At 44.8% G+C, this 14,751-nt stretch overlaps 1 long non-coding RNA gene across 1 annotated transcript; it reads right to left on the bottom strand.

Annotated features, from left to right (window-relative positions):
- Positions 1–476: 476 nt before the first annotated feature.
- LOC108582461 lies at positions 477–13,332 on the bottom strand. The gene is made up of 2 exons (XR_002517686.2): positions 12,061–13,332; positions 477–814 (listed from the first exon to the last, which is right to left on the bottom strand). It is a non-coding gene; the product is annotated as an uncharacterized LOC108582461 (long non-coding RNA).
- Between the last annotated feature and the right edge of the window lie 1,419 nt (positions 13,333–14,751).

Genomic DNA, 14,751 nt, shown 5'->3' with positions numbered 1-14,751 from the left:
GAGTTTACTAAAACTCATGAGAATGACTTTACTCAATTTCAGTACTAGCCAAGGACTCCAGGTACCAGAGGCAAGAGAGCTGCAATATGAAGTGAGACTATGTGAAATATAAATGGAAAATAAATTCTTTTTTTTTTCTTTTTTTTTTTTTTGGAGATGGAATCTCGCTTGTTGCCCAGACTGGAGTGCAGTGGTGCCATCTCGGCTCACTGCAACCTCGCATCTCCCAGGTTCAAGTGATTCTCCTGCCTCAGCCTCCCGAGTAGCTGGAACTACAGATGCCTGCCACCACACCCGGCTAATTTTTGTATTTTTAGTAGAGATGGGGTTTCACCATGTTGGCCAGGCTGGTCTTGAACTCCTGACCTCACGATCTGCCCGCCTTGGCCTCCCAAAGTGCTGGGATTACAGGCGTGAGCCACCACACCCAGCAGAAAATGCTTTAGTTCAGCATCAAAGCAGGAATTATTACAGCATTTATGGATATTTAATTTTATTTGATACACTTGGATGCAACTTTACTCATCACCATTTTTAAACCCATATTTAAAAGTTTTAAAATTTGGGTAGAGGCAGAAAGAGGAGGTTGAGTTGGAGATGTTGGAGTAGTCAGCAGCTTGGTCATTGGTGCTTGTGGGCTTTGTTTGTTCCAGACCTTGACTCTCTCTGGAAAGGGAGAGAGAGAGAGAGCCACTGCCACCCATGGTTCTGAGCTTGAAGTTGCTAGGACTTCTTTCAAACCTGTGTGCTGAGGAAACTCAGATGTTGGCCTCAGCTCCTAGGCTGAATTCAGCAGATCGGCCCATGAAAAATCCTATATCGAGACAAAGCAAAGGATCTGTCAGAAAGCAACACCTATTGTCCTGGGCTTGACACCAAGGAAAAGGACAGGTAGTGGAAATCCTGCAAGCTGAAAAGCAGACAGAAAGGTGACAAAGCAGCTGAAGACAGGTGGTGGAGAGAGGAATAATAACCCAGCTCCTCCATCTAGAAAGGATAGTAAGAACCACCAGTAGCTTAACAGAAGACCAAGGATCAGAATTCCCCGATGAAGACTGTTTGTAAGAAGAGAGAGGACAGGGTTACAACTCACCAGCAACTGCATGCAAGCCATGCAAGAAGGGGACTAACAAAACTTTTCCAAATAGTCAAACTGGAGCTCTAGTTTATCAAGTCCCAGTTTAAGATCTCAAGTTACGGCCAGGTGCAGTGGCTCACACCTGCAATCCCAGCACTTTGGGAGGCAGAAGCGGGTGGATCATCTGCAGTCAGGAGTTCGAGACCAGCCTGGCCAACATGGTGAAATCCTGTCTCTACTAAAAATACAAAAAATTAGCCAGGCGTGGTGGTGGGCAACTATAATCCCAGCTACTCGGGAGGCTGAAGCACGAGAATCGCTTGAACCTGGGAGGCAGAGGTTGCAGTGAGCCAAGATCGTACCACTGCACTCCAGCCTGGGCAACAAGAGTGAAACTTCACCTTAAAAAAAAAAAAAAAAAGAAGCTAACCAGAACGATGCCAGAGCCAAATGCAGTGAGCTGCCATCACCAGGTGTTCTTCCCTGACCACCAAACCACTGGGTTCCTGACACGGTTTGGATCTGTGTCCCTGCCCAAATCTCATGTAGAATTGTAATCACCAATGTTGGAGGTGGGGCCTAGTGGGAGGTGATTGGATCATGGGGGCAGATTTCCTTCTTGGTGCTGTTCTTGTGATAGTGAGTGAGTTCTCATGAAATCTGGTTGTTTAAAAGTGTGTGACATCTCCCTGCCTTCCTCCCACTCCTGTCATGTGAAGTGCTCATTCTCCCTTTGCTTTCCAACATGATTGTAAGTTCCCTCCCTAGAGGCCTTCCCAGAAGCTGATGCCATCATACTTCCTATACAGCCTGTGGAACTGTGAAACTGTGAGTCAATTAAACCTCTTTTCTTTATAAATTACCCAGTCTCAGGTATTTCTTTATGGCAATGCAAAAATGGACTAATACACTTCCTGTTGTCTTTAATCCTTTAGATAAGAAAATAAGGACATTTCAACCTAAAATCTAAAGTGCAGATATAGGCCAGGCACATTGGCTCATGCCTGTAATCCCAGCACTTTGAGAGGCTGAGGCAGGTGGATCATTTAAGGTCAGGAGTTCAAAACCAGCCTGTCCAACATGGTGAAATCCCATCTCTACTAAAAACACAAAAATCAGCTAGGCATAGTGGCACACGCCTGTAATCCCAGCTACTCGGGAGGCTGAGGCACAAGAATTGCTTGAACTCAGGAGGTAGAGGTTGCGGTGAGCCAAGATCATGCCACTGCACTCCAGCCTGGGCAACAAAAGCAAAACTCCATCTCAGAGTGAGACCCTGTCTCAAAAAAAACAGAAAGTGCAGATATAAAATAAGATAAAGTATTTATGTTTAAATTTAATTATGTTTATAGATGTCAATTGGTCTGAAACAAATTCACCAGGAAATTAATCTATTTGCATAGAACTGCTAATTAATGTAAAAACTATACCCGGATGTGGTAGCTCATGCCTGTCATCCCAGCACTTTGGGAGGCCAAGGGAGGCAGGTCACCTGAGGTCAGGAGTTTGAGACCAGCCTGGCCAACATGGTGAAACCCCATCTCTACTAAAAATACAAAAATTAGCTGAGCATGGTAGCATGTGCCTGTAATCCCAGCCACTTGGGAGGCTGAGGCAGAAGAATCACTTGAACCCAGGAGGTGGAGGTTCCAGTGAGCCGAGATCATGCCACTGCATTCCAGCCTGGATGACAGAGCAAGACTCCATCTCAAAAAGCAAACAAACGAACTATATATATACATATCTATCTATCTATACACACACACACACAATTAGACCTCATCTCATTTGCTTTACATGTTGCTTTATGTGTTGGGTGCACTGTGATGTAATGGTAGCATCAGTACAACTTAAAGTAATTAAATTAATAATTATACTTGATAGTAAGTGTACTCAACTGAGTAACTTTTAAGTGAAACCATTCATGTTTAGACATAGGGAGTGGTAAAGGAACCAACTTTTTCTATTGTTGGTTTGAGGAAAATAGTAATATAAAATTATCAATCATGGACAGTAAATGGCTGAAAGTTAGTGAATCAGATTATAAGCATCTAGCTAAGAATATAAAGATTGAGAAGTAGGTAAACATCTAAATGTTTAGTATACTAGAAATAGCCAAGACAGTAATATGCCAACAACCTGATGTACTGTAAAATGAAAAGATGAACTTTTCCTAATAGTTGCATTTTAGTAAACTGTACAGTGATGAAGGTGGAAAGGGTACTTGGGGCTCATTAGAATGAGGCACAGTATACCCCAATAGCTCTCTTTCTCAAATGCATTGGATAGGTGTCTGTCAACAAATACACCAAAACTATTTTTATAGAAACATTATTTAATAGTGACTCAACAGCTTTCAAAATACATTTTTGTATTATAGCACTGCACAAGCTATTCTTTTTTTTTTTTTTTTTTTTGAGACAGAGTCTTGCTCTGTCGCCCAAGCTGGAGTGCAGAGGTGCCATCTCAGCTCACTGCAATTTCCCCCTCCAGGGTTCAAGCGTTTCTCCTGCCTCAGCCTCCCAAGTAGCTGGGATAACAGGCACATGCCACCACACCTGGCTAATCTTTGTATTTTTAGTAGAGATGGGGTTTTGCCATGTTGGCCAGGGTGGTCTCAAACTCCTGAGCTCAGGTGATCTGCCTACCTGGGCCTCCCAAAGTGCTGGGCTTACAGGCATGAGCCACCATGCCAGGCCTGCACAAGCTATTCTTACGGTGATCTGGCCTCATTGTCTCTGCAAAGCTTGCTTTGGGGAGAGGACACTTACTTTGGGGAGTTGTATAATGTGAAAATTTTAAATAAGTAAGGAAGAAAGAGCCGTGTAAATACATGTAATAAACTTGTAGCATATGTAAAGTTTTCTTGGTCTTTATCCTACAGGAATGAGATATTTTAGTATGAATTTGCTGAATGTAAGAGTGTAGACTGTTTTTTTTACTATGGTCTAATTTTAAAGGTCCAAAACAAAGTTTTAAAAAGTTTGCCCTTGTGCTAAAGTGCCAGTGTCTGTATATTATACTTGATTTGGTTGTAAACTATATTTCAAAGTAAATCCTAGTGTAATAAGTTTTAGAAGTAAAAAGGCTTCAGCTGCTGAAACACTATTTGTAGATGTGAAATGTAGTACAGGTCAATTTTTTTTTCTTTCTGTAAGCCCAAAGATGAACTACTAATGGGTCCCTCCAATCTTAAAGGTTCCCTTTGGCTTTCACCAAGTCTTACAACCTATGATACAAAGATAGTTTAGTGTATGGTGCCAGCGGTGTTTGTTTTTCATTTGGTCAAAATAAGTGCAACCCAGGGCACCACTTCTGCAAAAGATGTAAACTCCTGCCTAACACCTTGATAGGATGTTTCAACAACCTTAAGGGTAAATGCTATATATAAATTAACCCAATAGCAAGTTAAAAGAAAAAAGTATGTAGGTAAATCTAAAAATTCTGATTGTAACAAAAAGCTGGTTCTTTGACACGATAAAATTCATAGATCATTAGTGAGGTTAACCAAGAAAAGAAGAGAGAAGATCCAAATGAGCTCAATTAGAAATGAAACAAGAGGTATTACAGCTGATATCACAGAAATACAAAAGATTTAAAGGCTGCCGTGAACACCTGTATATGCAGAAACTAGAAAACCTAGAGGAAATGGACAAATTCCTGGAAGTATACAACCCTCCTAGATTAAATCAGGAAGAAATAGAAACCCGGAAGAGACCAATAACAAGCAGTGAGATTGAAGCAGTAATTTAAAAAATTGCCAACAACAACAAAAAAAGTCCAGGACCAGATGGATTCACAGATAAATTCTAGCAGACATTCAAAGAATTGGTACCAATCCTACAGAACCTATTTCAAAAGATAGAGACAGAGGAAATCCTCCCCAAATCATTCTGTGGAGCCAGTATCACCCTACTACCAAAACCAGGAAAGGACATAAGAAAAAAAGAAAACTACAGACCAATATCCCTGCTGAATATAGATGCAAAAATCCTCAACAAAATACTAGCGAACTGAACCCAGCAACATATCAAAAAGATAATACATTGTGATCCACTGGATTTCATCCCAGTGATACAGGGATGGCTTAACATATGCAAGTCAATAAATGTGAGACATCATATAAATAGAATTAAAAACAAAAACCATATGGTCATCTCAATAGATGCAGAAAAAGCATTTCATAAAATCCAGTATCCCTTTATAACAAAAACCTTCAACAAAGTAGGCATAGAATGGACTTACCTGAAAGTAGTAAAAGCCATATATGACAAACCCACACGCAACATCATACTGAATGGGGGAAAGTTGAAAGCATTCCCCGAGAGAACTGGAACAAGAGAAGGATGCCCCCTCTCACCACTTCTATTCCACACAGTACTGTAAATCCTGGCCAGAGCAATCAGAGAAGAGAAAGAAATGAAAGGCATCCAAACTGGAAAAGAGGAAGTAAAACTGTCGCTATTTGCCGATGATGAATGTATACTTAAGAAACTCTAAAGACTCATCCTAAAAGCCTCTAGATCGAATAAACAAATTCAATCAAGTCTCAGGATACAAAATCCATGTATACAAATCAGCAGTACTGCTATATACCAACAACGACCAAGCTGAAAATCACATCAAATCAAGAACTCAATCCATTTTACAACAGCTGCAAAAATAAAATACTTAGGAATATACTTAACCAAGGAGGAGGAAGATCTCTACAAGGAATACTACAAAACACTGCTGAAAGAAATCATAGATGACAGAAACAAATGGAAACACATCTCATGCTCACGGACGGGACATATAAATATTGTGAAAATGACCATACTGCCCAAAGCAATCTACAGATTCAATGCAATTCCCACCAAAATATCATCATTCTTCACAGAACTAGAAAAAACAATCCTAAAATTCATATGGAACCAAAAAAGAGCCTGCATAGCCAAAGCAATACTAAACAAAAAGAACAAATTTGGAGGCACCACATTACCTGATTTCAAATCATACTACAAGGCTATAGTTACCAAAACAGCATGGTACTGGTATAAAAATAGGCATGTAGGCCAGGCGCAGTGGCTCACACCTGTAATCCCAGCACTTTGGGAGGCTGAGGCGGGCAGATCACGAGGTCAGGAAATCAAGACCATCCTGGGTAACACGGTGAAACCCCATCTCTACTAAAAATACAAAAAATAAGCCGGGTGTGGTGGCAGGCACCTGTAATCCCAGCTACTGGGGAGGCTGAGGCAAGAGAATCGCTTGACCCCAGGAGGCAGAGGTTGCAGTGAGCTGAGAGTGCACCATTGCACTCCAGCCCGGGAGACAAGAGCTAGACTCCGTCTAAAAAAAAAAAAAAGAAGAAAAAAGAAAACTAGGCACATAGACCAATGGAACAGAATATAGAACCCAGAAATAAAGTCAAATACTTATGGCCAATTGATATTTGACAAAACATACAAAAACATGAATTGAGGAAAGGACACTCTATTCAATAAATGGTGCTGGGAAAACTGGCAAGCCACACGTAGAAGAATGAAACTGGATCTCCATCTCTCACCTTATACAAAAATCAACTCAAGATGGTCAAACACTTAGTGTTAGTCTGTTCTCACATTGCTATAAAGAAATAGCTGAAACTGCATAATTTATAAAGAGAAGAGGTTTAATTGGCTCATGGTTCCATAGGCTTTAGAGGAAGTATGATGCTGGCATCTGCTCGGCTTCTGACGAGGCCTCAGGAAACTTTCAATCATGGCAGCAGGCAAAGGCGAAGCCCGCACAGGCATGTCTTACATGGCTGGAGCACAAAGAAGAGAGAGAGAGAGACGGTGGGGAGGTGCCACACACTAGATTCTAAACAACCAGATCTCCTGAGAACTCTATCATGAGAACAGCACCAAGGGGATGGTGCTAACCCATTCATGAGAATGCCACCCACATGACTCAGTCACCCTTCATCAGCCCCCACCTCCAACACTGGGGATTACAATTCAACATGAGATTTGGTGCACACCTGGACACAGATCTAAACAACATCAGACTTAAATCTAAGACCCCAAACTATAAAAATTCTAGAAGATAACATCAGAAAAACTCTTCTGGACATTGGCTTAGGCAAGGAATTCATGACTAAGACCCCAAAAGCAAATTCAACAAAAACAAAGATTAATGGAACCTAATTAAACTAAAAAGCTCGGCACAGCAAAAGAAATAATCAGCAGAGTAAACAGAAAACCCACAGAGTGGGAGAAAATACTTGCAGACTGCATCCAACAAAGGTCTAGTATCCAGAATCTACACAGAACTCAAATCAGCAAGAAAATCATCATCATCATCATCATCATCATCATCCCATGCAAAAGTGGGCAAAGGACATGAATAAACATTTCGTGAAAGAAAACATTCGAATGGCCAACAAACATGAAAAAATGCTTAACATCACAGATCATCAGGGAAATGCAACTTAAAACCACAGTGAGATGCAACCTTACTCCTGCAAGAATGGCCATAATTAAAAAGTCAAAAAACAACAGATGTTGGCATGGATGTGGTGAAAAGGGAACACTTTTACACTGCTGGTGGGAACGTAAATTAGTACAACCACTGTGGAAAACAGTGTGGAGATTCCTTAAAGAATTAAATGTAGAACTACCATTTGATTTGGCAATCCCACTGCTGGGTATCTACTCAAAGGAAAACAAGTCATTATGTGAAAAAGACACATGCACACGCAGTACAATTCACAACCGCAAAGACATGGAACCAACCTAAGTGCCCATCAACCAATGAATAGATAAAGAAAATGTGGTACATATACACCATGGAATACTACTCAGCCCTAAAAAGGAATGAAATAATGTCTTTTGCAACCACTTGGATGGAGCTGGAGGCCATTGTTCTAAGTGAAGTAACTCAGGGATGGAAAACCAAATATTGTGTGTTTTCACTTGTAAGTAGGAGCTAAACTATGAGGATGCAAAGGCACAGAATGGTATAATGGACTTTTGACTCAGTGGGGAAGGTGGGGAGGGGGCAAGGGATAAAAGACTACACATTGGGTACAGTGTACACTGCTTGGGAGACGGGTGCACTAAAATCTCAGAAACCACCACTAAAGAACTTATTCATGTAACCAAAACCACCTATACCCCCAAAACCATCAAAATTTTTTAAAAAAATAAATTCTGATTGTTAATGCCCTAGTTTCTCATTTGGCACATTTTTGATGTTTATGAGCAGACACCTAAGTTGTATTTCTCCAAATAAATTCAGATGAAATAATATTGCCCAAGTTAAATACTGATATCTGGCCGGGCGTGGTGGCTCAAGCCTGTAATCCCAGCACTTTTGGGAGGCCGAGACGGGCGGATCACGAGGTCAGGAGATCGAGACCATCCTGGCTAACACGGTGAAACCCCGTCTCTACTAAAAATACAAAAAACTAGCCGGGCGAGGTGACGGGCGCCTGTAGTCCCAGCTACTCGGGAGGCTGAGGCAGGAGAATGGCGTAAACCCAGGAGGCGGAGCTTGCAGTGAGCTGAGATCCGGCCACTGCACTCCAGCCTGGGCGACAGAGCGAGACTCCGTCTCAAAAAATAAATAAATAAATAAATAAATAAATAAATAAATACTGATATCCTAAAGATAAGTTTCCATAGCACTTAATGTGCAGAATATAAATTAGAAGCATAAAATTAGAAAAATAAAAATTTCTCCCTTCCTTTCAAAAAACGTGTTAAAATTTAATTGTACCAAGACCTTTAGCAGCAGATTCAGTAATAAAAGTCATTGAGATTTAGGAAAATATTTGAAATACCGAAATGTAATTTAATCTGTATTAACTAGTTTCCTAAATATAAAAGCATCTCAGATAATCAAAGTTTAATATTTATTCAAGAAATGAAAGACAGTGATTACTGTAAATATGTATGGGGATTTTTTGTAATTTTACTTTGAGGCTAGTTTTTCTTTTGATTTTACAGGTCTCTTAAAACATACATACACACATACACATGGACACACATGGACACAGACAAGCACAAACACTTGCACATTTGCACACACTTGCACATTCATGTGACATGTGCACACATACGGACATGCACAGACATGCACGTGTGTGCACATGCCCGGCAGTGTGAAGGTGACAGATTATTTCAACATCTCTTCTATTAAGACAAGACCAACTGTTATGCCAATCCAGGAATTCATGGGACAATTTCTAAAGGCAAAAATTTAGGCTGGCACGGTGGCTCATGCCTGTGGTCCCAACACTTTAGGAGTTGAAGTGGGAGGACTGCTTGAGGCCAGGAATTTGAGACCAGCCTGGGCAACACAGCGTGACCTCTTCTCTATAAAACAAATCAGCTGGGTGTGGTGGCGCCCACCTGTAGTCACAGTTACTCAGGAGGCTGAGATGTGAAGATCACTTGAGCCCAGGAGTCAGAGAGGCTGTAGTGTGCTATGATCACACCATTCCGCTCCAGCCTGGGTGACAGAGAGACACCCTATCTCAAAAAAATTTTTTTAACAATTAGCATTTTTAGATTTTGGGGAGTTCCTTTCAAAATTCAAAATTTTAAGTAATAATACACTTATTGAGCTTCTGTATTTATCAACCTCGATTTCTTTTGCAGTGGCTTTCCATTATGAAAGATGAAGGTTTAGCTGATTAAGGCTACTTATCTTCTTCCTCCTAATTTGTTGTGCTTATATTATTATAGTCAGTTTTCCTATAGGTTAACTAGGTTTAATATGCTTGAACTTGAATTTCTTGTTCTGTAAACTTAGACTGTATAAACTTCCACACCACGATGTGAATGAGGGTCTTAGTCCCCCTACCCTTCCCTCTTTCCCCCCAGCTTCTGTATCCTACGTTCTTCCAGTTAGACACGTATTTATTTTTTTTACTGATATATATTTTTTCATTTTTAACAGCTGGTATTTTTTACATGCTACTAATTTCACCCATTGTCAGTAAATCTGTGGAGTTGTGTAACCATCACTGCAATATAGTTTTAGAATATTTCCATCAGTCCAGTATACTTTTATTTCTCTATTGTCAAAGTAAATACCATTTAATCCAGTCCTGTAACCATATTTGAGTTTTCCAGGTTTCATCTATAAATTGATTGAATACATAACACCAGAGTCCTATTAATACACTATCTTGAAACATGTCCAGAGTAAAACGAAAGGCACAGAATTAATCAGAAAACATTCTATTGAAAGTATCGATCAATAGAGTGAAATTAGACTTCAACAGCTGCAGCCTGTTACCGCCTAAGGATAGGCTGTATGAGGACTCACGAGGACCTGTTGTTGAGGTTAGGACGAAATGTTTGGCTAAATTCCCTTGAGAACACCACGCTGTCCTGGGATGGAAAGCCAGGCTCCGGTCATTGCCCACTCCCCGCCTTCCCTCCCACCTCCCGCCCTTATGATCCCATCAATCGCTCTTTTTTGGCAGGGTCGAGTGGTGTCAAAGCAGACGGCTGCTCGGTGCCTACGTAGCCGTATTTTTGTGAGCGGAGCTGCTTTTGTGAGCGCTGCCTCCCTGCAGCATCTCTGCACTCACGCGTGGAGTCGCCGAGAAGCTGCCCGGCCGCTCCAGCAGCCTCCACGCCTACAGGGCTGCGTGCCCGGGATCGCAGCGCCTTCGCGTCTCCTTCCCGCCTCCCTCTGCCCTCCCGCCAGCGAGCGCGTGGCGCCCCGGAGGTGCGAGGGTGACCAGGGTGCACCCCTCTATTCCTAAGCCAACCTAGGAGGAGACTTCCAGTTTCTGCCGCAGCATTTCCAGCCCCGCGAGCCCTTGCAGCTCCTCACCGTGGCTCAGCAGCCAGCCCAGCGTATCCTCTTCCGGGGCTAGCGCGCACTCCCTCGGCTCTGCTCGCCGTCTCTTGTTTTTGTGCCCCTTGCAGACGCTCTCACTCCATCCTTCCTTCTTTTCCTCTGCCGGGGGCGGGGGCTCGCTATGCAGCCCCCTGTGCTCAGTCTGAAGCCTCAGCCTGCCGTACCCGCAGGCTCTGCGGAAGGAGCCCGGGCCCCAGCCCTTGCCCTCCCCCGCAACCACCACGTCCCTCTTCCCGCCTGGAGCTTCCAGGGCCCTGCCGCGGGCCCCTGCATCTCCCGCCAGGCCGTCTCTCTCAGCCTCCGTCTCCTGCAGCCCAGCTCCGCCTCATTCTCCATTCCTCGCCCAGAACCCTGGACATTCTGTCCGCGGTCGCCGCCTGCGGTTCCCCACCCATCAGGCAGGCAGACGCCAGGCTCCGCCAGGTCACAGTACTGCTCTTGCCGAGCCCCGAAGGCCTCCACCTGGTTGACCTTGGCAGCCAGCCCGGGCCTCCTCGGTCCTGACTCTGGGGCCGCTGCCTCCCGCCAGCGCTGTCTTCGCGTGGTTTCAGGGCCCGCACCGCCTTTGCTGGTACAGCCTCATGGCCCGAGGCCTCCAGATCCCAGGATCTCCCCCTGTACACCGGCCCCTGCACAGGCCTCCCGTGTCAGCTCGGGGCACCTCTATCCTTGCACTTGTTCAGACCTCCAGTGACCTCTGCGTCCTCTCTCTCCTCCTGTTTTCACATCCCACCCTCCAGCGTCCTCCTCTCTCAAATTGGATCTAGATTCCTGCCCCCACTATTCCCCATGGTGCGACCTGCCAGTGCCCTCCGCCTCTAGGGTGTCCTTGCTTCCCCTCCTGGGCCTGGCTGGGATCCTTGTAATGTGGTGTGTGTGCTCCGGACGGCTGGCTTTCATCTAGGAAAAGGCCAACATCAGGAGGCTGCCTAGGAGGCCGCCTGGCCCGCGACCTTTCTAACCCATGTCCACCTACTGCCATCCTCCACATGGTGATCATGGCCCCTCCTCCCCGGACCCTTCAAACCTGCCTCCAGTTCCCCCCGAGGGCCTTTGCCCCAATTAGTCCCTGTCTTAGCTCAGGGTGCCACAACAGAATCCAGACAGGGCAGCTTAAACAACAGAAATGCATTTCTCACAGCTCTGGAGGCTGGAAGTCCAAGATCAAGGTGCCTACAGATTCCACGGCTGGTGAGGCGTCTCTCCTTGGCTTGCAGATGGCCTCCTTCTGGCTGTGTCCTCTCATGGGAGAGGGGAGAAGGGAGAGGGGAGGAGGAGGGGGAGAGGGAGAGGGAGAGAAGGAGCAGATAAGGGGAGGTATTCCTGGTATTTCTTCCTGTTCCTATAAGGCCACAGTTCTATTGGATCAGGGCCCACCCTATGACCTCACATAACCTTTATTACCTCCTTATAGGTTCTGTTTCCAAATGCAGTCACACTGGAGGTTAGAGCTTCGACATACGAATTTTGGGAGGACAAAGTTCAGTCCATAACGTTCCCTCTGCCCAGGTGGCTCTCCTTTGAATATCTGCAAGGCTGACCTGTTCACCCCTTGAACCTAGGCCTTGCATTGCTGGAGTCCTCTTTACTGAAACCACCTGGAGTTGGGGAAGTAGCCATCATGGAGGAAAAATTGGGCTGCAATTGTCAATGGATGCTAGGTGGTATAAAACAGAGGTAAAACCACCACCAACAGAACAAAAAGCCCAGGTGGCCACAAGTTCAGTCGACATTTGTAGCAAGAGATGGACATTGGTGCATCCACCCGACGCCACATTTCCAAGGATGCTGCATTCCCAAGTGAGCTGCCAGACCAAAATACAGACGGTGCTGATTTAAGCATCCGTGATGAAGCGGTGAGCAGATACACGTGGCGAGAAGGAGGAACGTTAAGGAGCTTTGAGAGGAAGACTTCTGCAGGCAGCTGTGTGCTGTGAGCCCCTCCTCCTGCCTTGTCAAGCAAGGACTTGGGTAGGGGGAGCTTATCTTCTTGCCTCAGGCTTGGTGAAGTTCAGCTCAACTGAACCTCTGGGGTTTGGAGGATGCAATCATTGTGGGATGACTCCTGCCCAGGGAAACACACAGGGCAGAACAGATGGGCTGGCAAACTGCTCCTTGGTGGGAAGGTGTGTGGGGAGGTGTTTCTAGGCACCAGTATGAGCCAACTTACTTCTGGATCCGTGTGAATGACATTTGTTTTCCCTTTGCTTCATCCCTCCACGTGCTCCAACCCAGGGGACCAGGGAGCACTGTTGGCAGGTGATCAGAGAAGGAACCAGAAAGAGAAAAGGACCGCATGAGGCCTTTCCAAAATCACTGTTTTGGAGAATGATTTATGTACAAGTTGCACGTATTTTAAGTGTGCAGTTGCTAAGTTTCGACGAATATGCATACTCAGGTAATCACCACCACGGAGGAGATTCAGAATGTTGCCATTGCCCCAGAAAGCTCCCTGGTCCTCTGCAGTCGTACAGGACACCCCAGGCCCCCACATGCTGTTACTAAGGTGTGCAAAATGCCATTGCCTCCCTCTAATTTCACTGTGCTGTCTTTGTTTTACTTTATCCGGGTCAAAAAAACCTTGGGGCCGGTTTTTTTTTTTTTTTTTCCGAGACAGAGTCTCACTGTGTCACTCAGGCTGGAATGTGGTGGTGCGATCTAGGCTCACTGCAACCTCCACCTCCCTGGTTCAAGCAATTTCCCTGCCTCAGCCTCCCAAGTAGCTGGGATTGCAGGCACATGCCACCACGTCCAGCTACTTTTATTGTATTTTTAATAGAGATGGGGTTTCACCATGTTGGCCAGACTGGTCTCGAACTCCTGACCTCAGGCAATCCACCCACCTTGGCTTCTCAAAGTGCTGGGATTACAGGCATGAGCCACCGCGCCCAGCCCAGGACTCTGTATCTTAACCTCCAAAGGTTGGAAGCTGGCGATAAGCAGATTTGGGTTTGTACAATCACCCTGCTTGCAGGGCGGAGAATAGATGGTGGCTGAGCAGTGCATAAGGGCATGTGCAGGGTGAGCAGGGGGAGGGTATCAAGGTGGTCCAGGTGGGGGAGGATGGTTTGGAACAGGGTAGTGGTGGCGAAGAAAAGAAGCAGGCCCAGAGGTGTTCAGGAGGTCAAATGAAGAGCATGTATGAGACACGCGGCAGTTTTTAAAAATGGCCACAAATTATTTGCAGCCCCTCCCATCAGGTGGGGAGTGGGGGGGTGTGTTCCCACCCGTTTAATTTGGGCAGGCTGCTCTTATCAACAGAATATGGCAGAGGTGACCCTATGTGTGATACTATGATTTTATATATATATACACACACACACACGTACACATATAAGTCCTAAACCTATATATATACACACACACAGATATATACATACACACATACACACACACATACATGTATATATGTGTGTGTGTGTGTGTGTCCACAGTTTCTGGCTTGTATTAATAACTCCCATAACCCATTTGTTATAATGTTGGGACACTTTGGGCCTCAGAGGCAGGCCTCAGGAAACAGAACCTCTCTCAGCCCTTCTCCTGCCCGTATTTCATCTGTCCAAGGCAGGACTTCATCTGGTTGTGGTCAAAAGACTCGCAGTCCACAGAGGGCCCAGCTCCCGACCCTAGAGGAAGGAAGGCTACATAGAGAGACCGAGAGAAGTCTGAACAGACAGCAGGCCTTGCCAGGTTTAGATCATGTGCTTTTTGTCCAATCACATTTCTACATGGTTGTCAATCATCCTAGGAAATGAGTCCTCCATAAAAACCCAAAAGGACAGAGTTTGGAGATCTTACCTCCAGCTTGCTGAACACATGGAGGCTGACAG

This window comes from Papio anubis, chromosome 13 (genome assembly GCF_008728515.1).
Source record: "Papio anubis isolate 15944 chromosome 13, Panubis1.0, whole genome shotgun sequence".
Taxonomy (NCBI): Eukaryota; Metazoa; Chordata; class Mammalia; order Primates; family Cercopithecidae; genus Papio; species Papio anubis.
The sequence above is the reverse complement of the archived record's forward strand: the minus strand, read 5'-3'. Positions and strand labels throughout refer to the sequence as shown.